Below are 24,800 nucleotides of genomic sequence, written 5' to 3'. Positions count from 1 at the left end.
AAATAGACTGTAAAGAATAATGATTGTACTAAATAATTTCATTTTAAACATTTTTTTATGTATTTCCAATTTGAAATGGTACTGAATTATGGAACTCGAAAGGCACATGCTAGATCACTGTGGGAAATCCTTGAGTTGAGTTTTTAACAGGGAAGCCAAGTAGGAATTGATGGGCACAGTGAGAGTAGGAAGTAGTTTGTGTATTCGTAACCATATGCAGTTGAGGGGGGAAAAGTATTCTCATAGCTTTCAGAGGACTTCTAAAGTTAGTCACTAGTACAAAAAGATCCTGAAGAGGAGTCCCATTTATGAGCTCCTGTATGCAAATTGTGTCCCTTAGAGGGTTCTTGTGGAAATTCAATGATATGTAAAAAACAAAACAAAGCAAGCGAGCAAGCACACAAAAACCAAATTAGTTTTAGAATCCATACGGACTAAGGAAAGTATAGTCATTCTAATTCTCCTTCCATGTCTGAGAATTTTTGTCTCACTCTTTTAACCTGTCAATAAAGATATGGGAGGGTCTTTTTAGACTTATTGTTCCATCTTCTGGTCATACTCCATTGTCCAGGTAGATAGGATGATTTATTCTCAAAGACTGTGTCTATGTCCAAATCTGTCTAGATGCCTGCTCATGTTTTTCCTCTTTATTTAATGCCTTTATGGCTATTAATTCTTGCTCAAATATTAGGGTCCAAGTCATGGGCTCTTACTTTAAGGAAAACTTTCAGAGTTTTTCAATGCAGAAGTAGATGCTTGTACTTTTCTCAGATCCCCAAACATTGCAAACATAATAACTTCGAATGTATGTTATTTAACATTAAGGATCTGCAAGCATCCGATAATTTCTCTCTGAAGTTGTAAGTTCTGTAAATCAAAGAACACGTTTTCTTCAAAACTGTACATCCCTAAGGCCTATGAAAAGCCAGAATCATTTGGGTGGTTTTACCTTTGGCTCAAAAGTAAATATCCAACATTCTAATAATATATATGTATGCTCTTATAATCTTGTACTTGAGATTTACAACAGCTCTCTAGCATGCAACCTAACGAAACTTAAACAATAACATAGTTGCCTTCCTTTCAGAAGTATATCTGGCAGTACTCACAGAACATTGAAGTCAGTGTCCAATCGTAGAATGTCCTAAAGACGTCGCAGTATGGCCCACAAAGTTCTGAAACTCTAACTTCAAAGAAGTAAGATTCCAATTAGCATAGCTACAGAACTTGGAATTATTTTCTTGATTTCTCCTTTGACTCATTAAAAGGGCTTCTTTTGAGAACTAACTTTTTTCTTAGACCAGGCAACCATGACTGCTAATGAAATTTCCACCCACGCCCTTCCTGGAAAACTCCAGTTTCAACTGCCTCACTCAACTGCTAGGCTCTGCAGCAGCTTAGCAGATCAAGAGCAAATTTCCCTGGAAATGTTCCATTATAGAGAATTAAGAAGAAACATCCTGTCAGTGGGAAGTCTTGGCTCTTCTAACCTCTGAAAAGACCATGCAATCAGAAGGCACAAAAGTTTGAAATTTTATTTCATGACATTAAACGTTATCCTAAACATAACCAGTTAATCATTGCTTTTTAACACTGTGCACTGATTATTTGATATTTTCAAGCTGCCAGAGTTTAGGTGTATATAGAAAATTCACATGAAAGATTTTAGATCTTTTGTAGCCAGAAACAATCTTAAATATACTTTCCTGCCCCTCTGAGTATGTTTGTCAAAGAAATATCCACCATCTTTAATCACAATTTTTCTCTGTGTATGTGTATGTGTGCCTTAGTTAGGATTTTACTGCTGTTAACAAACACTGTGACCAAGGCAACTCTTTTTTTTTTTTTTTGTGGTTTTCGTTTTCGTTTTTTTGAGACAGGGTTTCTCTTTGTAGCCCTGGCTGTCCTCGAACTCACTCTGTAGACCAGGCTGGCCTTGAAATCAGAAATCCACCTGCCTCTGCCTCCCAAGTGCTGGGATTAAAGGCATGCACCACCACTGCCTGGCTCCAAAGCAACTCTTAAAAAGGACATTGATTTACAGATTCAGAGGTTCAGTCCATTATAATTAAGGTGGGAGCATGGTAGTATCCAGGCACACATGGAGCTGAAGGAGCTGAGACTTTCACCTCTCATTTTGAAGGTAGCTAGAAGAAGACTAGCTGACTTCCTGGCAGCTAGGGTGAAGGTCTTAAATCCCATACTCATAGTGACACACTTACTCTAACACGGCCACACTTCCAAATTGTGCCACTCCCTGAGCCAAGCATATTTAAACCACCACAATATGTACATATGTGTTCTTATATATGTGTGGGTGCAAGTACATCCCTAAGTGTATGTGTAAGTGAGAGGACAACCTCAGGTATCATTCCTCAATTATCTTTTATCTTCTTGTTGAGACAGGGTCTCTCATTTGGCTTTAGCTCACTGGAAAGGATTGGTTGTCTGGCCATCATCATGCCCAAGGGATCTACCTGTTTCTATGTCCTAGGATGTCACCATATCTGACTTCTTTCCATTTAAACTTAGATGTATGTGTCCCACTGAGCTCATTTGCTGTTGCTCTTCTGCATACACTGGCATCTTTAAGGCTGAATGCATGGGATTAGGTGACCTTTTCGAAGCTCATGCATGGGAAAGAGTCACCCTCTCTCAGCAGTCATGGCTTGCCTATAGCTAGCTCTTCATCTTGTGGTTGGAGTCTTAGGAAACTTTCCTTGTCTGTACTGGCATGCCAAGTGGTTCTATCATTATGTAGATCTTGTTTAACAAGCATACTATTTCGATTTCATGCTTGCTCCATTCCTGTCATGTCTAGAAGACATTACCTCGTAACAGCCATACTGGTCCTCTGCTTCTTACAATCTTTCTACCCCTCTTATGTGATGTGCCCTGAGCCTTGGGTTTAGGACTGATACTGTAGATATACAAGCAGGAGCTTATGGCCCATGATCATTAACTCTGCATGTTGACCAGACATAGACCTCTGTCTTAGCTCATCTGCATAAAGAAGTTACTTTGAGGGCTGGAAAGATGGCTCAACAGTTGAGAGCACCGACTGTTCTTTCAGAAGTCCTGAGTTCAATTCCCAGCCACCACATGGTGGCTCACAACCATGGGATCTGATGCCCTCTTCTGGTGTGTCTAAAGAGAGCAGTGGTATACTCATATACATTAAATAAATAAATAAATCTTTTTTTAAAAAGTTACTTTGACTAGGGGTAAGAGCTATGCTTATCTATAGGTATAAGGATAAGTATTTAGAATTAGGGAGAAATAAAATTGATTTAAGAAAATATCAGTGAGAGATTCTCCTCTGGGGTCTATAACTTTTCCAGTATAAGTGATAAACGGTTTTATGCAGAATATGAAAATAAACAAAGAATAAAGAAAAAAAGACCCAAAATTTTAAAATAGGCCATGGATCAAAACTAGAAATAAAAATGGCCAATAAAGTCTTTTAAACTGTTCAACATTTTTGTAGCTGGGGAAAATGCAAATTAAAACTCCTTTGTAGTCTTTTTTATCTACAGTCAGAATAGTTAAGTTAAAAAAAAAATGTATCTCTCAGCTGGGTGGTGGTGAATGCCTTTAATCTCAGAACAGGGAAGCAAAGGCAGGCAACATTTGAAGCCAGCCTGGTTTATTGGATGAGTTACAGGACAGCCAGGCCTACACAGAGAAACTCTCAAACAACAAGAACAACAAGAACAACAACAATTCCAAAACAGACAAGAAGAAAAGAAAAGAGAAAGAGAAAGAGAAAGGGAAAGGGAAAGGGAAAGGGAAAGGGAAAGGGAAAGGGAAAGGGAAAGGGAAAGGGAAAGGGAAAGGGAAAGGGAAAGGGAAAGGGAAAGGGAAAGGGAAAGGGAAAGGGAAAGGGAAAGAAAATATGTCACCACAAATGCTGGCAAAGTACAAGTGCAGGAACAGGTGTAATCACATTTATTGTTGGTGAAACTAGAAACTGTTGCAGCTGATCTGGAAATCATTGTGGAGAATATTCAGAATATTAAATGTAGATCTACCACTCAACTCAGCTGTACCTCTCCTTGGCAATGTACCCAAAGATCTGGATATTCTACTAAGGAGATAGTTACTCAGCCATATTGATCAACACTCTGTAATAGCTATTCCTAGATGTCAACTTGATTCTATCTGGAATGAACTACAATCCAGAATTGCAGGGCTCACCTGTGATCCAGATCTTGAGGCTAGAGAACATAAGTTTCTGATCTTGGAATGGAGATCCTGAGGCATAGTGGCCGGGAAAAGCTTAGCCCCAGGCAAGGTAGTGCATGCTTTTAATCCCAGGAGATTAAGGCAAAGACATCTCAAATTCAAGGTTTCCCTGGGACAAAACAAGTCCCAGAGCAGGTGTGGTGGTACAGCCCTTTAATCTAGGCCACACCTTCTGCTGGAGACCTACATAAAGACATTAGGATAAGGAAGACTCTTCTCGCCATCTTCGTTCATTGACTTGCCAGCACACCTATTAGAACATACTTCTGCAGAAGAACAGCTAAAACAACTAGCCTCATGGGACTGAGCAACTCCTAAATTCTTGGACTTCCCATTCACAGCCGACCATTGTTGGGATAGTTGGACTATAGTCTGTAAGTCATCACAAGAAATTCCCTCAGTATAGAGAGACATCCCATAAGTTCTGTGACTCTAGAAAACCCTGACTAATAAATATTCTATTCACAATGGATAGGAAATAAAACCAACTTAGATATACTCAACTGATATATGAATGCTAAAGACGTAATCCACATACCCAATAGACTTCTATTCAGCTGTAGAGAAAATGAAACTGTAAAAGCTGCAGGTAAATGATTGGAACCCATTAGAGGAATTTTAATCCAGCTACATGGCTACTCTGGTCCTATCCAACAAACTTTCAGGTCTTTGTGATACAATCTTGCTGGAAGGCAGACATGCCTTTCATGCACACCTTTTAATCACAAACAATGAAGATAAAGTTAGTTTGTGGAAGGAAGCAGCCATACTTGAAATGATGCTGAGTTAAGGGAAAGACAAAGTGAAGAATCAGAAAGATGTGACAGGATAGGATGTCCCCAACTCTCACAACAGCAACATAAGAAAGGGAGGTTACTTAAGAGCAGTGCAGGAACGTTGAGTCACTTCAGTTAGCTTGAAAAAATCAGATTGTAAGGAGGCTAGAACCTTCCAGGTCCAGGCCTAGGAAGAGTTAGTACAGACAAAGAAACTCTCTGTGGTCAGCCCAAGCCATGTATTCACACAGCTTGGGTATGTGGCCCTTATCTTTTTTGTTGTTGTTTTTGTTTTGTTTTGGTTTTGTTTTTGTTTTTGTTTTTGTTTTTGTTTTTCGAGACAGGGTTTCTCTGTATAGCCCTGGCTGTCCTGGAACTCACTTTGTAGACCAGGCTGGCCTCGAACTCAGAAATCTGCCTGCCTCTGCCTCCCGAGTTCTGGATTAAAGGCGTGTGCCATCACGCCCGGCTTGTGGCCCTTATCTTATCCCTTCATCTTATCCATGGTGCCAGGGGAAAAGGTACAGGGATATGTGATCTAACTGGGGGGAGGAATGCATAACTCAGAAGGATATATGTTGTTTTGAACAAAATCTCAGTTATTCAATTTTACCAATGAAGACTCAGGGGCCAGATGCTGGGCTGAAAGGCTGCAAGCTCAAGAAAAGCAAAGAAATTACTTAGCTCTCACCTTCGTCCACAACCCATGTCCCAAAACGATGGTCTCCTCCATGCCATCTCAAAAACCCTTTAAATTCAATGTCCCCACACCCCTTCTACTTCCTCTGTGTCTCTCTTTTCATTCTCCATCCTCTTCCTCTCTATGTTTTTGTTCCTGTGTTTATTTCCTATCCAACTTGTTGCTTGTTCTGCCTCTTGACCTATAGTTGACTTTATTTTATCCTGTTTACAAAAAACAAAAAGCTGTGGACTAAAGGTGTGTGCTAGGACTGACCTACACCACAACTAGAAACGTTTTTTGTTTTGTTTTGTTTTTTCAGCAAACAACAAAATCTCAAGACACAATGTGATTAAATATCCTGCAAAAAATATAAAGGAAGAGAGAAAAAACATTAATAATGCTTGAATAACACATAGGGAAGCACGTTGAAGTTACTTTAAAAGCATTACATATGATAGTATAAATGGAGTTATATCATTACCGAGTGGTAATGTTCTCCACAAGGGCCAGAGCCTATCTGAGAAAATCCCTTGCATCAGCCATGCTAAACCTCTCTTAAAGATGGGATTGTCCAAGAGAGTCCCAAAATAATATAAGCTGTTGCAACTGCATTTGGCTGCTTCCCAGAGCTTGAAGATAGATTCTATTGCTGAAGTCACCACAGACTTTGGTCATTGGATTTTGCAGAATCCAGCTGGAACTGACCTGGAAAGTCTCCTCCCTGAGGACTAGGCTTCAGAGTATTGTAAAAAGCTTCAGAAGCAGTCAAATGAGGAAAGTCATCAGTTGGCCTGCCCAGCTATCAAGTCTAAGAACCACAGCGACCTCCTAACATGATCTCCCCAGAGGTGCAGAAATGGCATTTTTTTAGTCCGACGTAACCAATAGCTGTCCAACTGGACACCTTGTACACTTGATAGGGAATTGCTGCCTTACAATGTAAATCTAGTCATATGATTTTATAAAAAAAAAGGAGTCCTCAGATTTGCAAGGAAATAAATTTCCTGACTGAGCTCTCTCTCCAGCCACTAGTCAACATTTTATAATTTTGTTTTCCTTTTGGTCTGAAAATATAAGAGAAGGGATGAGGGAGGGGGCTGAGAGAGAAGCAGGGAGCCAAATAGTGTTGAAGACAGCACACAGTGGACTAACGCTTAATGCATTCCTTGCCTGCAATGAAGCCGATCAATCCCAAGAACACCAAGAAAGCTTATTGATTGATCATAAAGAACATTGCAAGGGAAATGACATTAGGAGAGATTGATGCTGTCACACATGCTTCTAGGAATTGACTTCTTTGTCCCAGTGACTTCCTCCACATCCCATTGTGCTGTCTTTGCCTGTTCCTCAGAAGGCTCTGCTTCCAACAACGTGATGAAGTTGCAGGAAAGAGCAAGAGAAAGAAATAAAAAAGAAAGTATAGAAGCAACTGTTTTATGCTAATCAAAACATGTGGGAAGTCTCCCAACTCTTTATGGTAAAACAATGGTTTTCGGAAAGAGACTGAACTCTTGATAAACCTTGTCTTCACTAGCATTAATCAAACCTCCTGCCTGGAAATGGGAGGCTGAACCACCATATTTTTAGAAACATTTTCTCGTACATTTCATGCCTTAACAGCTTGTAGGTGCTAATTCCCCTAATAAGGTCACCTTTCCATAAATGACATGTGTTTGCAAATTCATGTGGGGTACTTGCCTAAAATCCTGAGCACAATTGGTGTGTACTCAGGATCCTTATTTTATTCCACATGTCCTGTACATTACAGTAGAGTCAGGCAGAAGCTCTGGCTAATATTGATCTGTGTCCCCTTTCTGTGCAGACCAGTGAAAGAGTTGTTGGAATTAACATCTTCCTGGGTTTCTCCTATACTGGAGTCTTGGGACACAATAGTTATCTAGGCCTTTTCTTCTGTGCTAATATACAGCTCAGTGGTAAGATCTGTATAGGAAAGGGTTCAATAAGCCTTATTGACTAGGGTCTGGAGCACACAATCAAATGGGGATGAATTAAGAGTTGTTCATACCTTAAATACTTTGATACATCAAAGCAAAGAGACCTGCTTTGTCATTCCTTGCTGGATTCCTTGCTGGCCTTGATGGGGACAGAATGACATGGTTTCTGCCTCTGGTCCAGGATCAATGGGTGTGAGCCTATATAAGTGTCACAGTTGCTGTGGTGTAGGGCTTATTTGTATAATAATGTACATAATTTCCTATTCCTCCATCAAGCAATGCCCTCCCTGTTAACTTTAATGACTCCATGATAACCAGAGAGAACATGAGTCAAGAAGGCTAGGATGTGGCTAATGTCTTAGAAAATGATCAATTTTGGGACATTCACAATAGCCCTTAAGTCTGTGGATAGGGACTCTCAAAACATGACTTCAAAAATACATAATTTCTCACCTATGCAAAAATGTAAGGATGCAATATAGGTTGTATAAGGGGCTTCACAAATATAAAGGAACAGAGGCAGCTACACCATGAGCCAGCTTGTCAGAAAATCACAAAGACAGGCAGAAACAAATGCAGACAGATTGACAGATTCTGGAGTTCGGTGTCAGTCTGGGACGGAGCTAATTTAGGTCCAGGTGTGGTAGAAATGGTAAGTTCAGAACAGAGGCACACCCAGTTAGCTTATATCTGTGCTTAACAGAGGCAGAAAGATCTCTGAATCCTTAGCAAAGGTAAAAGCAAATGTGTGCCAGTTGTTTCCTAAGAATTAAGGGTCTGGGGTCATGGGATGCTAATTCATAGGATAACCAAAAAGCTGAAGTAAATGATTGACACCTAAAATAAAAGACTGGGCTATGACCTGCAGGAGATGTGCTATCCAGGGAACTTTTTAGAATAGCAAGAGAGAACTGCTTGGAGAACTGTCTCAAGCAGAACACATAGAAAGCTGTCTAGAGATCTCCAGAGAAAGCAGAATAGAGAGAAAGCAAGCTGGAAAGCTGTCTCCAGCAAAGAGCATAGGCTGTCAGATATTTGACGTCAAGCCATTGGTTTAGCTGCTCCTAGTCACCCCTTCCTCAGACCTCCTCTCCAAGGCAAGGCAGCCCCTGCTGTTGCACATAGTTCTGACGTGAAATCCTCTGGTTTGGAGATCTACTCACATAGCTTCCCTGCAGTGTAACCTCAACTGGGCTCTAATTCGAGGACTTGGCTCTTTTGCTGAACCATAGGAGGGGCCTGGTGATCACTTTTTCTGAGTGTCTTGTCTAAGCTGGATCTCCACTGGTAGTTTCACACCCAGTGAGTCCTTTAATAAAAATCCTGTGCCTTCTAGGACTGAACAGTAAAAAACAAACGAAAACAAATCATATTTCCAGACCAAAGGTGCTATGGCTTCAAAGAAAATGTCTCCTGAAGATTATGAGTGTTCTAGAGTGTTAATTGAAACAGCAAGAGGGGGCAGTCCCGAGGAGCCCAAAGTCCTAAGATGATGGCACTTAAAAACAAACAAATAGACTTAAAGTTCCTTAAATGAGAAACCAAAGACAGAAAAATCTAAGGAAGAGAATGTTTGTCTGTCACAGGAGTTGGATAAATACCATTCATAAATTAATAAAGTATTTATTTATCACAGATGAAAGAGCTGCCATCTGCTTTTACTGCCTCATTTGTTTAAAATCTGACTAAAGCATAAATACCCCCATTGTAGTGCATAAAATTTCATTGTTATGAAATATTAATTTACTCAGTTATACTCATTCAGTTCCTATTTTTAATAACTATGATAAATGAATAGAAATTATATTTATTGTCAACTCATTCATTTGTGATTTCAATATTTGTTGAACATTATATATGTGTATGTGTGTGTGTGTGTGTGTGTGTGTGTGTGTATGTGTGCTAGGAGTTACAAACATGAATGAGTCAAAGCTAGATTGCTTGATTTTTACAGAATTAACAGAAGATAAGATGCACAGTAACCCCCACATGGAGCCCAAATGGATGTGTGCTGAGGTTTGGTTTATTGGTATGCGTTGTAATGGTAAATACTGGCCTTGGTTGCCTCCAGGAGGAGGGAAGCCTCAGGTATGCTAACTGATGCTCTGCATTGCCTTGCTCCTTAATTTAAAACTATTGCTTAAATCAAAGAGGCCTATAGCTGGGCAGAAGACAGATAGATGCAGCTTTGCTTCCTGAACTTGGGGTCTAAGGAGGATCAAGAGAGGAGAAGAAAGAATGTGGAGAGAGAAGACACTGTGGGAGTAAATGATGGTGAGAATTGGCTATGAGGACTGGGCAGTCTGAGTTGAGCAGCCCAGACAGAGCATGGTAAGTCATATCTCAGGATTATTAATAGGGAAGCAGATACTAATATCTTAGAGGATAGACATCTGCCCAGCTCTAGTGCTGATTAAGGCTTATTATAAGTATAAAAGCTTTGAGTCTTTTATCTGGGAACTGAATGATCGAAGGCAGATAGAAATCCCTAATTAAGGTTAATTATTACAGCAGGCATGTGTGTGCAAGTGTTTCTAGTACGTCCAGTAAGTGTCTGGCAGTGTGAGTAGTTCTGAACCCTTTGGGGGCTGTTTATATATGCCCTGCAGTGTTGCTACATAGTATGCATTCCTATGCATCGTATCATGGAACTACCCCTTTCATCATGACTCCTGTGCTCTGGGGCCATTACCAAGTAATGTGAGGCTTATTTGAACACACGATTTGCTATACCGACACACTCGATGTGATGGCTATTAAGTGACCAACCAGGGAGGATAGCATAAAGAGTGTAGATGTTCTGGACAAAGTAGCAATTCACGTGGAACAGGAAGACACGTGACTTTACATTGCTCAAAGCGGCAACAATTGAAAATATAATGAGTGTATTTATTTCTGGAAATTTCCATTTATATCAGGAGACCTTAATCAACCACGTGCTGCTAAAGTTACAGAAGCTTAAAATTTCAACTAAAAGGGAGGGGGAGTCTACTTTGCATACAAAGCTCTCGTGAAAGTGGAAAGTAATAAATGCAATGTGTCAACACAAAGTACAATGTATTCCCAGGGCGTGGGCCTCAAAATTAATGAAAGCCCGTGTCTCTATTCTCTTGACATGTATATAAAGCATACTATATATAATTGGCTGTACCATGTTAGGAAGCATACTGTTTCCTCAGTAAATTAAAATACAAACACTGAAATCAATCAGTTGTGACCTAATTATCCTAAGTGTTCACTAGTAATACTAGGATCAGCTAGATTCCTCTTAAATTACGGAGGTATTTCTGTATCATATGTAGTCACGAGCATGCTAAACTAGCATATAAAACTAGCACATTTAAACAGGTAACAAACCTACACAGCTGGATGAGTTTACAGTTTTGAGCTGAAATTTCATCATGAGAGTTATCAGTAACTCCAAAAATACCAGGAAACGATTAAAGATGCTACGAGTAATATGACCTTAACCTAAGCTTTATGGAAAAGAATCCTCCCTTTCCTAGGCGAAATTAGCATTGAAAGAAACAAAACCCAAATGAGATCATGACACAGAGGTGATACTAATAAGAGAGAATGTGAAGTCAGAAGACCTGGGTTCAAGTCCCAGCTGTGAAATGAGACAAGCCAACCTAAAGATGTAAAGAGGCAAGCTTGCTTTCCAGGCTTGTTAGCATTAAATGAAAATCTCAGCTTGAGCCTGAAGCTCTAATATTTAAGAGGCTGAGACAGCAGAATTGCTCCAAGCTTAAGACCAGCCTGGGATTGCCAGGCTACATAGGAAGAACCCATCAAAACAAAGCAAAGTACATTATTGAATTAGTAATTTGATATTCGTATTAATTTACTACTGTGATATTTTGTGTGAGTGTGTGTTTCTGTGTGTGTGTGTTAAATGTGGAGAACAGAGATTGAAATTGGAATCTGCTCTCTACCTCTTTTTTTAATTTAAGTTTTTTTTTTAACTTACTCACTTTACATTCTGCTCATTGCCCCCTCCCCGTCACCCCTTCCAAAATCCTTTCCACATTTCCCCTCCCCTTCTCCTCTGAGTGAGTGGGTGTCCTTCCAGGTATCCCCCTAGCCTAGCACTTCAAGTTTCTATGAGGCTAAGTGCTTCCTTTCCCACTGAGGCCAGAGAAGGTGGCCCAGCTAGAAGGACATATCCCACATGTAGGTAACAGCTTTTGGGATAGACCCTACTCCAGTTGTTTAGGATCTATATAAAGAGCAAGCTGCACATCTGCTACATGTGTGCAGGGAGACTTAGGTCCAGCCCATGTATGTTCTTTGGTTGGTGGTTCAGACTCTGATAGCCCCAAGGGTCCAGGTTAGTTGACTCTGTTGGTCTTCCTATGGAGTTCCTATCCTTTTAGGGTCCACAATCCTTCCTCCTATTTTTCCATAAGAGTCTCCAAGATCCATCCACTGTTTGGCTATGGATGTCTGTATCTGACTGAGTCAGCTGCTGGGTGGAGCCTCTGAGAGGACAGCCATGCTAGACTCCTGTGTGCAAGCCAAGCCAAGGACTTCCAATCAAAGAGCAAAAAATCAGCAGGTATGGGCTTCCAGGCAGGGCCTGCTGAAGATGCTGTGTTTTAGTAACTATGTCATTCCTTCCTGCCACATGGCTTTGGGTAGATGAGACCTAGCATGGAATCCTGGTCCCATGTGTAGGATGCTTGCCCTGCTTTGCCCATTCACTGAGGTAGAACCCTACAACAGACAGCTCTCTTGCTGTACCAGCTTGAAAAGAAAGGTTATAAATATGACAAACCATTGAAATTGTCAGGATTGTTTCCTAAACAGAAACTGCCATCATTCCTTGCTGCTCCCTGAACTTCAAAATGTGTCAGGGATGCAGAGGCTCTTTTCAGAGCTGTGTGTCTCATCCTCTATAACTGTGTTTTGTTTTTATAAAATTGTAACATTTGTTTTTTGCAAAGCCATTAAATCAATACCTAATGATAAAGTTTCTCCCCCTTTAGTCCCTTTAGATGTGCTATTTTAAATCATGTATGTCTTTGGCTATTAGCACCGAAAGTGTTTCCTTAGTATGTTGCAAGGAGGAAGAATACTCATGATGCTAGATGCTTCTACAGACTCTTTAGAATTAATCACTTAATATTCTTGAGGCTAAAGGAAATTCTAGAGCCTATTCATCACAGAATTTAAGCATACAAGTATTACTGTAGAATTTGGGACTCTTAGTTCATTAATAAAAGAATTTATCAAAAGGAAGTTTAAGATCAATATTTTGGGAACTTGAGAGAAAATAAATAACAGACAAACTGTAGTCTTGGTGGCTGTTGGGAGGAGGGAGATAGAGAAGAAGATGGAGAAGAGAGGAAAAATAAAGAACAAAGAAGAAGAAAGGGAAGAAGAAAAGAAGAGTAGAAAGAAGGGGCAGAAGGAAGGAAGGAAGGAAGGAAGGAAGGAAGGAAGGAAGGAAGAAAGAAAGAAAGAAAGAAAGAAAGAAAGAAAGAAAGAAAGAAAGAAGAGAAGAAAGGAAGGAAGAGAAGAAAGGAAGGAAGAGAAGAAAAAGAAAGAAAGAAAAGAAAAGAAAAGAAAAGAAAAGAAAAGAGAAAAGGAAAGAAAAGATGTGCCTTTTAAATTAAAATACAGAAAAGGTGGCAAATTTAGCAAGGGAGGTCAGAAAACAGCTGCTTGACAGAAAACAGGGAGTTGGAGTTTCAAAGGAGAAATGTTATTTCCAGATGTCCAGGAAAACATGCTCAAATAGGGGAAATTAGCATTTGTACTGGAGTTTTGGTTACACTCTCATGGATAGCTACAGGCACAGGTTCTCACTTAGGAGACAGAGGTAACAAGAACTCAGAACCCCTTCTGGCACCCCTGTCTTCTATAGGACAGAACCAAAGACATTTCTGACTTTAGGCTAACAAGAAGAATTAGAACTGTTCACTTTAAGGCTCTGCATCCCTGAAACCACCTAATCAGTTTCTATCTTATGTTCTGATCGTTAAGATTGAATTATGGGGGCTGAAAAGATGGCTCAGAAGTGTATTCTGGCTTTCCAGATGACCTGAGGTTTGGTTCACAGCACCCATGTTGCATGATTTACCATTGCCAGGAGCCCCCAGCTTCAGAAGATATGACAGCTGTTCCAGACTCCATGGGGACACACAGACACAGCTATAGACACAGACATATTCACGTAAGTAAAAAGCAATCTTTAAAAAAATTCATTATGGAAAATGGCTAATAGATATGTTAAATGTCAAAGTCAAATGTGAATCAGTCTCTAGTGGATTTACTCTGTAAAGCATACAAAAATATCCTGACTAATACATGCAGGTTATTCTTCATTCATTCATTCATTCATTCACTCACTCACTCATTCACTCACTCTCTGGCTTATTTGGGCCTATTGGTCTGCATACCCCAGCTCTAGATGCCAGATCTCATAGTAATTTTCTCAGCAGAGTCCCAGCATCGCGTAAAGCATCATATGACACGAGGGGAATCTTATGTCAGGTTCTTTGTATCTTTCTCCCTCTACTTAATGCAGTTTTAAATTTTTTATTGATATTAATAAATATATGTAAAGAGCACAAACCATAAACAAGCAGGTCAATAAATTCTCAGTACAAGTGATACAATGGGCCTCCAGAAACCCTGCATTCTCTCTTCCAGGTGCACTAATAATCTCCAAGGATAATCACTTCTTTGGCTTCTAACTACTTCTTTTAATTTTGCTGACCTTTTAACTTTGTTTAAATGGAACCACATAGTATGTGTGGCTATATTATATAGGTTAACATTATGTTTGTGGCATCCATGCGATAGACTATAACCGTGGATCACTCATTTTCATCTTTATATAGCACTCAATGAGATGAATAGATCATGTGAATAGATTCATGTGACTGTTGGAAGCAATTTGGGCTGTCGCCAGTTTGTGGGTATTACAAATCATTCAACACACATCTTTTGAGAAACAAATGCATTAATTTCTGGCAGTAAAACCTACCCAGGAATAGAATTATGGAGAGACCGCATGTGTGTGTGTGTGTGTTCTCCTTTAGATAAATGCTGAAAAGTATATTTCAACATGGTTGTCCTGGTCTGTTATATATGAAGTATCTCTCCAAACATTCATGTGCCAAAGATTCGTGATCATGAGGCACCATTATTGAAAAATGTGATTCGTTCCTGCCTGGAAGTACTGACTTCTTCGATGGATGAGGTCATCAATGAGTGTGTAGTTGAGTGGACTATTGGAAGGTGAGCCTGAGTGCAAGTGGGAAAGGGAGAAGGGTATAGTAGAGACTATAGCTCGATTTTTCTACTACTTTAAAGCTTCCAGGATTCAGTCATGGGAAATAAACTCTAAAAAGCATAAGCTTCTAACTCTTCAGCCTCCAGTATCTCAGTTACTCTGCCCTCACTCGGGGATCAAACTATTGCCCAGTTTTGAGAGTCAAACCACATGGCTTTCATCAAATTGGTTGTGCCAGGTATTGATCTTGGGATATATCAATAAATAAGATCCTTACTCTTAAGATATGGCAGTTCAGCAAGTCAGAGTCTACAATACACAACACACATAGAGATATTAAATTTTGTATTTATTTTAGACTATGCAAGAAGAAAAGGCAAATCATGCCAAGGTGGGAAAGCTGTGTTAGGAGTGAGAAGGAGAGATTTAAACAAAAGAGCAAGGTGGCCCCAGAGCCTATTTGGACAGTGATTTTTTTTTTTTAATAAAATAAATATTGTCTGGAATAAATAGTTTTCTTATCTTCTTTCATAAAACTAAAATTATCTATAAAAGTAAGGTCTAAGGAGTTTATGAAAATGCACATAAGTGTTAAGTTGACAGGGTGTCTTCATCTGTCTTTTTTAATGGATAGTTTTCCCGGTCCCCAAGTAACCAATTTGGAGCTTGCTAGCTATTTTGTTTCTTATCTCTTTCTCCTTATTTGAAACCTGTACCCTACCTTTCATTTCTGTGTCTTCAGACAAGAGCCTGTCACCAATAGGCAGTCACAAGCACGCATATTCTGGGCAACTCTCTGCAGCCTTTGTTTGTTTTTGTCTCGTTATCATGGGCCATGAAAGAAGAGGGACGCCTCAAACCCAAAAACAGAAATTATCCATGGTAATGTGTTATTGAATAGCCCCAAGGCACTTTTTTCTTCCAGGTTAATTTGCTGTTAGTGGCATCTGTGCCACCAATTCAAGCCTTTGTGACTATGTATTATAAGTACTCCCTAAGCCCATGAAATGTTAGCAAAAGGGCAGAATTGTATTCTCAACAAGAGGGGCAAAGTGAGATAAGACCACACATAGGAAAGAGGGCATCTTGAAAATGTACAAAGCTCGATGAAGCTGGCAAAACATTACAAGCCATCTCATTTCTAGCCATCAAAGGGGCTGCCATTGATTTCTGGCCTCATTGTCCACACTCTCAAGGTCGTCTAAATGGAGTCTTATTTATTTGGCTCTTATATAAGCTGTCTTTCTCAGGGAAAAAAAAAAAAAGGTAATCTTATTTTGCAGTAGGAAAATGGGAGCTGGGTGTAGATTGGAACAGTGGAGAGCTGCTTTGCTCTTCATTAGCACCAGGAAAATGCAGAAGTTTAGGCTTTTCAAATTCAAATAAAAGGCAGCAAAAATCCAGGACCCCTGTACCATGGCTGTGAGCACCCCACAGCCCATCGCCCCCCACTGTTGAGTGTTCTTGACTCAGGGTCTGTGATCCATCCATTTTCAACTTTCCCATCCCTGAATCCACAAAACTGTTTCTGAGAAGGAAAAAAAGACTATCATGACTGGGTTAAAAATAGCTCTTTGGAAAGAGGCTTCTAGAAACTGGCCAAAAATTAAACACAGCCCTCACATCAAAAGATTGTGTTTAGAAAATATGATCTATCTTTAAACATGACTCAGTTCTGTCATAGATGAATTTCTTTCCCCTGAAATACCTTGGTGAAAGCGTTTTGAAAGTTAAAACAAGGCACTTTACGTAATGTCATACTTTCATAAAGGTCCTAGTGAATAGGCAGTAGTGTGATTGCTTTCCATTGCCATTATACAAATTTTTTTGTTGGTTTATATTGTCTTTATTGGAGATGGAAGAATTTTACCAGTATCATTCCTATGGTAGATGACTTCAAATTCTGATTTTTTTCAAAAAGGTTTATTATTTTTTATTTTTGTGTATGTGTGTCTATGAGTGACTGTCATGTGTGTGCAGGAACATAGTGAGCCTAGAAGATGGTGGCTACCATCAGGTTGTGATGGTTGTAAAACTACCCGGCTCCCGCAACTAGGAGACTGGGATCTGGGCTAGGTTCTCTGTGGGAGCAGCAAGTGCTCTCCCTTCCTGAGCCAACTCTCTAGCACAACTTCTATTTGAATGTAGTAATATAATTCCATCTGCAAAACTCTACATGTGGATACTACACTCACTAAACATAAAATAGGTCAAGGGAAGACAATTGAGCAAGTAGAAATTTTTTTTTTTTGGTTTATTACCTATAACAAGAAGAGAATAATTTTGTAATTATGGACAAATTAGAGGTAGTTTATTCATATCTGGAGAATATCTGAGTCATTTTCAGGTTGCGGATATTGTACATAGAGAGAGCAGAAATACATAGGACACAGAGGACACAGTCTAATAACTGGAGGTTTTATTTCTCTAGGATACATGTCTCCAAAGTAATCATTAGGTGAGGGTTAGGGAACCTGTGTTTCTCAATGATTTAAATAAGCAAAGTATGAGTAGTACTATCTGTTTACTAAGCAAAAATGTCAAATATAAGAATTCTGGGAGTGTGTGTGTATGTGTGTGTGTGTGAGTATGTGCATATTCATGTATATTTCTATATGTATATCTTTAAGGAGCTTGTAGGAGTTGGGTAAATAGATATGTTTTGCTGGAGTAACACAATTCTGGGATTTGCATTGTTTTTCAAATCTCTGAGGTCTCTTTCATATGTCTTTAGCTGTCTTGGGTGGATGCTGAACAAACCTCTCCAGGATAGACAATGCAGAAATTAAGTCTCAAAACAAACTTAGTCCATACTCAGGACTTTAGAAGGCTGATAATTTAGGAAAGGCATTGCAGATTAAACGTCTATTTTACAACATCACACCTATTCTTCTACAATGTCAAGAGAAATACCGTGGAGATGACAATTTGGCTTTGGAGAGTCAGATAAGAATAGTATCTTGGGGGGAGAGACTGAAAGAATTGTTTAGAATTTGGAACGAGCAAAGTCCAATTACAAATGACTAAATGACAAGCCTACCTTCTTCTGAATGAGGAGACATGTATAACTCTGGGTGAAAGGCACAATAGATCAATGGCAAAACAAGCAAAACTAAACAAAACAAAAGAAATGAGAAAGAAAACAATAACAAAACAGCAAACAAACAAACAGGAATAAACAAATATATCTTTCAGCAGCATCTTGATGCTGGGCCAGTTAAAGCAGTCTGCCTTCTTCCTAAAAGTGAAGACTTCATATGAAGCTCCTTCATGGCAAGGGTAATCATGCATGTGCTTTGCAGAGACACCTTGGGAAGAAAGAATGAGATCAAATGTACCTATAGCAGATGCACCTTTGAAGTATACTTTCCCTTTTCTACTGTCACTAATTCTTAGTTAAGAACTATTTTTTTTCTAGCTAATGAGAGAGGAAACAGGATGTTGAGTCTTGCAATGTCTGTGATTGGCCTAACCAGCTCAACTAGGAACAAGCATAAAATGAATACAATGTTCCAATACTGTCATATTTTGTGCCACACTTGATTTGTATAGCATTATGTCTTATAGCATGCCATTGCCTTCTTACTGATCACATTTTACAGGTAATATTAAAATTTCAGTAAAGGTTAGAACGGTTGTTTGCCAGGCTCACTGATCATTTGAACAACATGTTTTAAATTTAGTAACTTAAGAGATTCATGCCCAGATATTTTATATAATTATTCTGTACTGAAGCCCCGGGTTTTTTTTTTAATGCTTTAAAGTATTTTTGAATGGTTTTCCTGTGTTAGAAGTATGTAGAAATAATGATTAGTAGATAATTTTAATAGCTGGAAAAATAAGGTTTTGAATTAAAAATTTATCATGGATCTAACTATAAAACATAAAATGCTGAGGAAATATTTAAGATACAGGGTTGGACATATCTTTCTTAGGATGGATAACAAAAGCTCATATTATAAAATTCGAAAATAGTCATTTAGTTTTATATCAAAATTAAAAACTATCACTCTGGAACAAAGCTTGGTAAAAGAACCAAAAATACAAGCTATAGTCTGGAGGAAAAGATTAGCACACCAGCTAACTAACAAAAGGAAAAGCATACACAATATATGAAGAATTATCAAAATTAAATAGATTAGTAATAGAAAAGATTCATAATAGCATGTCAGTGGAGAGACACTTCATTGATGAGATATATAGAGTAAGCTTATGACAAGATATTTGATAACATTAGACATTTAAAGAAATAAAGACGTAGTAGATCACTCCATATTCATCAAAATTATGTTTGTCTGTGTGTGTGTGTGTGTGTGTGTGTGTGTGTGTGTGAGAGAGAGAGAGAGAGAGAGAGAGAGACAGACAGACAGACAGACAGACAGACAGACAGACAGAGACAGATTGGGGGGAGGAATAATTTCTGGTGGGGATTCAGAGAAACATAATCATGTTTCCACAAGTTGCTGTTGAGAATTTAACATGGTTTATCCATATTGCAAAACATGGGAAATTTTTTAAAAACTTAACTAGATAATTAACACTCACTTAATGAGTACATTACAGACATGTGTCCTAGAGAAAGAAAACCATCTAGTTACTAGAATATATCCGACATAATTATGATCTCTTTCTGTACAATGATCCCCAAATGGATACCACCCAAGTATCCTTCAGATCTGAACAAAACATGCATGGTCCCATAAAGTAATCTTATGCAATAAGTTATATAATGAGAAAACAGCAATAGCAACAATACCAACAACAAAATCCATGACTACTGAGAAAATCATGATGGCCAGAAAAATCTATCACAAAAGCATTACATTCGATGTGATTCCTCTTTTGCAGCATTCTTGACATGGCAGAGTTAGAGAGAAATGGTTATGACCTCAGTGGTTCTCAAGAGTGAAGTATGGAATACAATAAGGAGTAAGGGAGAGAAGCCATGAAGGGGCACCATGTGGGTCTCCAGGGTGATGGGGAGGTTTCCTCCTATGATTGTTACAAAGTGTTCAATTCTTTGTAAAATGGTTCCATCTATGAAAACTGAAAGGAACATTGAATAGTATCTGCAGTAACTGTGGCTTCTACCTGGGAACCCACAGTGGCTTTGAAATTAAAACATCCACTAAGGACTGGGGAGATGTTGCCAGGCAAGCATGAGGTTCCCTCTCACAGATATAAAGCTCAAAGTTTAGTCATGCATGGCTGCAATCCCCATGCTGGAGGGCAGGGGGTGGGGCCAAGTGGATGATTGGGATCCATTGGTCAGTCTAGCCAATCAGTGACTTCCAGACCAGTGACAGACCCTGTCTCAAGAAAACAGGAAACAAGCAAGCAAGCAAGCAAGCAGACAAACAAAAGGTGTTGGATAACAATTGGGGAAGACACTCAGTGCAAACCTGTGGCCTCTACAGAATTACCTAAACACATGAAGCATATACTTACACCCACAGTAACATGTACATAAACCACACAGACAGGCAGGCAGGCATGCTTTCACACACACACACACAAACAATTTAAAATCTATTGTTTTGTAGGTTCAGAGGTTCATCAAAGGCTCATGGTAATTTTTTTCTCTTTTTACCAGTTTGTTTCATACAATGTATTATAGCTATTTGCCCTGTTATCCTCTGATGCCCTCTTTCTTTTCCATGGGAACCCTTTCTTCTTTCTACCTCATCTCTCCCTGGCTACAGCATTAAAAAAAAATACCACCCCTAAGCAACCGTTAATAGTTATTAGTTCCTTAGGAAAGGATGGGACCTCATGGCTCTCTTCTCTGTCCATGGTAGAAAGTTGAAGAGCCCAACATGGTACAAATTCCTGCAGCTTCTGAATACCCATGGTTGCAATAGCAATGACATATATGGGTGAGGTTTATCAGTTACATACTCACTGCAATTTGATCAGGTATAAATTTCTGCATCATATGGAACCCTCTGCACAAAGAAACTTTATTGTCTTGAGTTAAGTTTATGGCTTTGAACATAAATATTTAGAAAGCAAAATGACAGTACATTTAAAACAGAAGTATATATTCCTTACCCTGGGCTCATGATCTTTGTAGCCATAGGCTTTTGAGCATGTTTGTAGTATCAAGTGTATTTCCTTGTGTTGAGTAAGCCTCAAAATACAGTTACCAGGTAACTGTGACAGTAAACACATCATTCTTGATAGGTTGGCTTTGCAGATATATGGTCTATTGCTAGATGAGACCAGGACAAGTTTTCTCTGCCAGCAATCTTTATAGCAGCTCTAATGTAAGTGCTAAGTAGCAAGAAGGTAGTGTCCAGCTCAGTTCTATCTTGGTCTCTCTATGGCCCGTAATTCTTATCTCACAATTTTGTTTCTTTTTCATGGGTTGGAAACTCAGCCATGGCATTGATAGATCTTGTATGAAGCTGCCACCCAATTGTTAGCCAGAGGCCAGTCCTGGTATGGCATGTACCCATCCCAGCACTTGTAAAGCTGATTCCAGTCTGAGCTTTAGAGCAAGACCCTGTCTCAAAGCTAGTAGCAAGCTGCCCTGGGTTTTCATCTTCATACAAACTTGCTTGCAGACCTGTAAATACATCAACTTGAGCTCCTTACAGATTGGCAGACTCAGCTCTTCAGTACCTTGCTGCATGGTTATCCCAACATGGCCACTTGCTTATCTAACACATGCTCAAGGGGTTTCCCAGCTGGATACATGTCAAAATGTTTTCAAGTATAATTCTGGAGGTGACTGGCCATCACCATCATTGGATTCTAGTAATTATCTGCAAATCACAGCATTTTATACTTGGAGAGGGATTGCAGGAGAGCTAGAATATCCCAAGATGGGGGCTCTTAGCAATTGCTCCTACATAAGTTTGTACACATTTCTTTCAGAGATGCTCTGTTGAATTGACACTTAATTGGGCTTTGAAATACTTAGTTTTCACTTAATTGGGAATGTGTTTACTACTATTTAGATACTTGGCAGTTGTACAATATGATTTTAAGGATTATAAACTCAATTCTACAACTATAGCAGATCTTGAACTAAAGGTTATTGGAACATCTGTACCAGCAAATAAGATGCATTCAAGAAGAGAAGGAGATACTGTATCATGATTACATCATCTATTTTTGGACTATATCCTAAATGGTTTAGATCCATAAAGTACTGATTATATTTCTATGGTTATAAATTAGTTACATAGGGGCTGGAGAGATGGCTCAGTGGTTAAGAACACTGACTGCTCTTCCAGAGAGCCTGAGTTCAATTCCCAGCAACCATCTGTAATGGGATCTGATTCCCATCTTCTGGTGTGTCTAAAGTCAGCTATGTACTCACATAAAATAAATAAATCCTTTTAAAAAATTAATTAGTTACATAAAGAAGTCCATGTAATAGCGTAAAACATGACATGGTTATTTGGAAAAACACTGTACTTGGAAAGACTTTTTCTAACAGCACCTTATTTATATTAAGAAAGTATCTTTTCAGAACACTTTTCAATTGTTCTGAAAATGTTAGAAATGTTCTCAAATTAGAGAAGGCATTCTGCATGTCATTTTTCTTCTAGTTAATCTGTTCAAGTCCTAGGTGACCTCGTAAGTACAACTAGTCAGCACAGAAACAAATTCTAGGGGGTTTGTGGCCATTTACATAATGCATCCATTGTTACATCATATCTTCTATCATAAATCACTTGTTAAAAAATTAAGCCCAAGTTTATTTTCACTTTTTGATATTTTTGTGCTCCAAAACAGGGCGCCTAGAGGACGGTGAGGGAGGGAGCCTTCCATATTGCTCTGATAGTAAGACTGTCCATGTCTTCTGGCATGCTGCAAAACACAAGATAAGAGGATCCTATCAAACCAGTAAGCCCCAGATTGGGTTCAGAGAGGTGTCTACTTCTCCTGTCTTCATGGAGAAGTCCCCTTGGGTGCTGGCAGCCTGGTACCTCCACACAGTGATAATGAGATCATTGGCTACCCCCAGAGTTCCTGTCGATTCCTCATGGGTCCAAACACTATATAAAAATGCTTGCTGCAGTGCAATCCATTAGATCATTAGATCTGCACTCGCTGCTGGTTTCTGGAGTCTGTTTCTTGGGTTGGTGACTCTGCCTCTCTCACCCTCTCCTGAATCCCGTTTCCTGAATTCCTTATGATCTCTCTTCTTACTGAGATATTATGGCTGCTAATTGCTAAGTACACTCATCTTGCTGTGGCACGGGTCGGATTTTATTGCTGGCCATTCTGAGAATGGACAAAAGTCATTTTACCCACATTCCAGGACCAGTTTCTTTGGAGTTCCTCCGGTCCACAACCTACCTCCAGTGACTCAGCGCCAGTCACTAACAGCCAGCGCCTTACTTTTCTACCATTAGTGTTTTCCCTATAAAGCCTCCATCACAGTCTGTCCTGTCCTGACTCCTCTCCATCCCTGCTCAGAGGCAGACATTGTGCGTGTCTCCCTCTCCCTTGGATAGGACCAATGCCAACCACCAAATTGTTCCAGTTTTTAGTATTCGTTGTACAAAAGTGAGACATAGCCTCCCTCCCTTCCTCCTTTCAGCACCCCCTTTCTTCCTTTAATATTTGTTGGGATTTCTTTAGCAACATTATTTTTCCTGGAGGTTCTTCCACTTGCCTATTAGATTATTGTTTTGCAGCTGTTGAGTGGAATGTTCTCTGGATGACTGCTTGGTATATTTGATCTAGGATCCAGTTTAACTTGGCCTGTAGTAGGAAGTGGTGCTTCTGAGGATCAAATCTCGGGTGTCACATGCTCTATCACTAAGCCACTCTTTTTAATTGTAGTTGTTTGTTAGTATTTTGAAATAGTGTCTCACTAAATGCACCAAGCTGGCCTTGAACTTGCTCCCTCAGATCAGGTAAGCTTTCTTCCCTCCTCTCTCCAAGTAACCAGAATTATGGGCATGGGCACGGGCACGTACTGTCAGGTCTGGCTTTGTCTTTTGTTGTGTTTGATTTTCCTGCCTGGATAATCTTCCCATTACTACAAGTGGGTCTGAGGTCTCCCACTAGTACTGGATTACAGTCTCTCTTTCCTCTTGAGTATACTAATATTTGTTTAAGATATTTGTTTCCTTCTACAGTGGATGCACACCTATTTATAACGGTTACTTCCTCTTACTGAACTGACACATTTATCACACTGTGTGCTGATCTCCGTTTAATGAGTTTGACTTAGACTGTTTTTATCTGCTCTTGCGCTCTCTCTCTCTCTCTCTCTCTCTCTCTCTCTCTCTCTCTCTCTCTCTCTCTCTCTCTCTCCCTCTCTCTGTCTCTCTCTGTATGAGAGAGAGAGAGAGACAGACAGACAGAGAGAGATGACTTCTACTTTCCATCTTATTCCATTCATTCCACACATGTTCTTATTTGCCAAAGAGGTTTTCTTTTGTGAGCAGTTTGGAATAAGTCTTTATCATTATTATTATTATTTTTAGTCTACTGAATCATTTTTTCTTTTAAATAGAGAATTTAACCTATTTATATTTATAGTAATTATTGACAGAGATGGCCTGATTACTGCTGTTCTGTTACCTTTTCCCCTTCAGCTATCTGTAGTGAGGGCTTCTTTGTGCTTTCGCTCAGAGCATCCTTGATTCTTTGCTTATTTTTGAAATGCCCATTACAGTATTTTTTGGTTTTTGTTTGTTTGTTTTGTTTTGTTTGTTTTTTGTTTGCTTTTTTATTTTTTTGTTTTTGTTTTTGTTTTGTTTTTTGCCTTGTGGTTACCATGAGACTTACAAAAACAACATGCTTTGATTACATAAAAAACTTTTGAAATGGCAGCAATTTAACACTGGCTGTAAATATATACAGTCTGTTAAAAAAGAAAGAAAGAAAATGAATAACTACTAGTAAAACAGAACCAAAAAGTACAACTAGTA

Source organism: Mus caroli, unplaced genomic scaffold, assembly GCF_978045245.1.
Source record: "Mus caroli unplaced genomic scaffold, Mus_caroli_1 scaffold_9, whole genome shotgun sequence".
Taxonomy (NCBI): Eukaryota; Metazoa; Chordata; class Mammalia; order Rodentia; family Muridae; genus Mus; species Mus caroli.
This window is presented reverse-complemented; position numbering follows the sequence as displayed.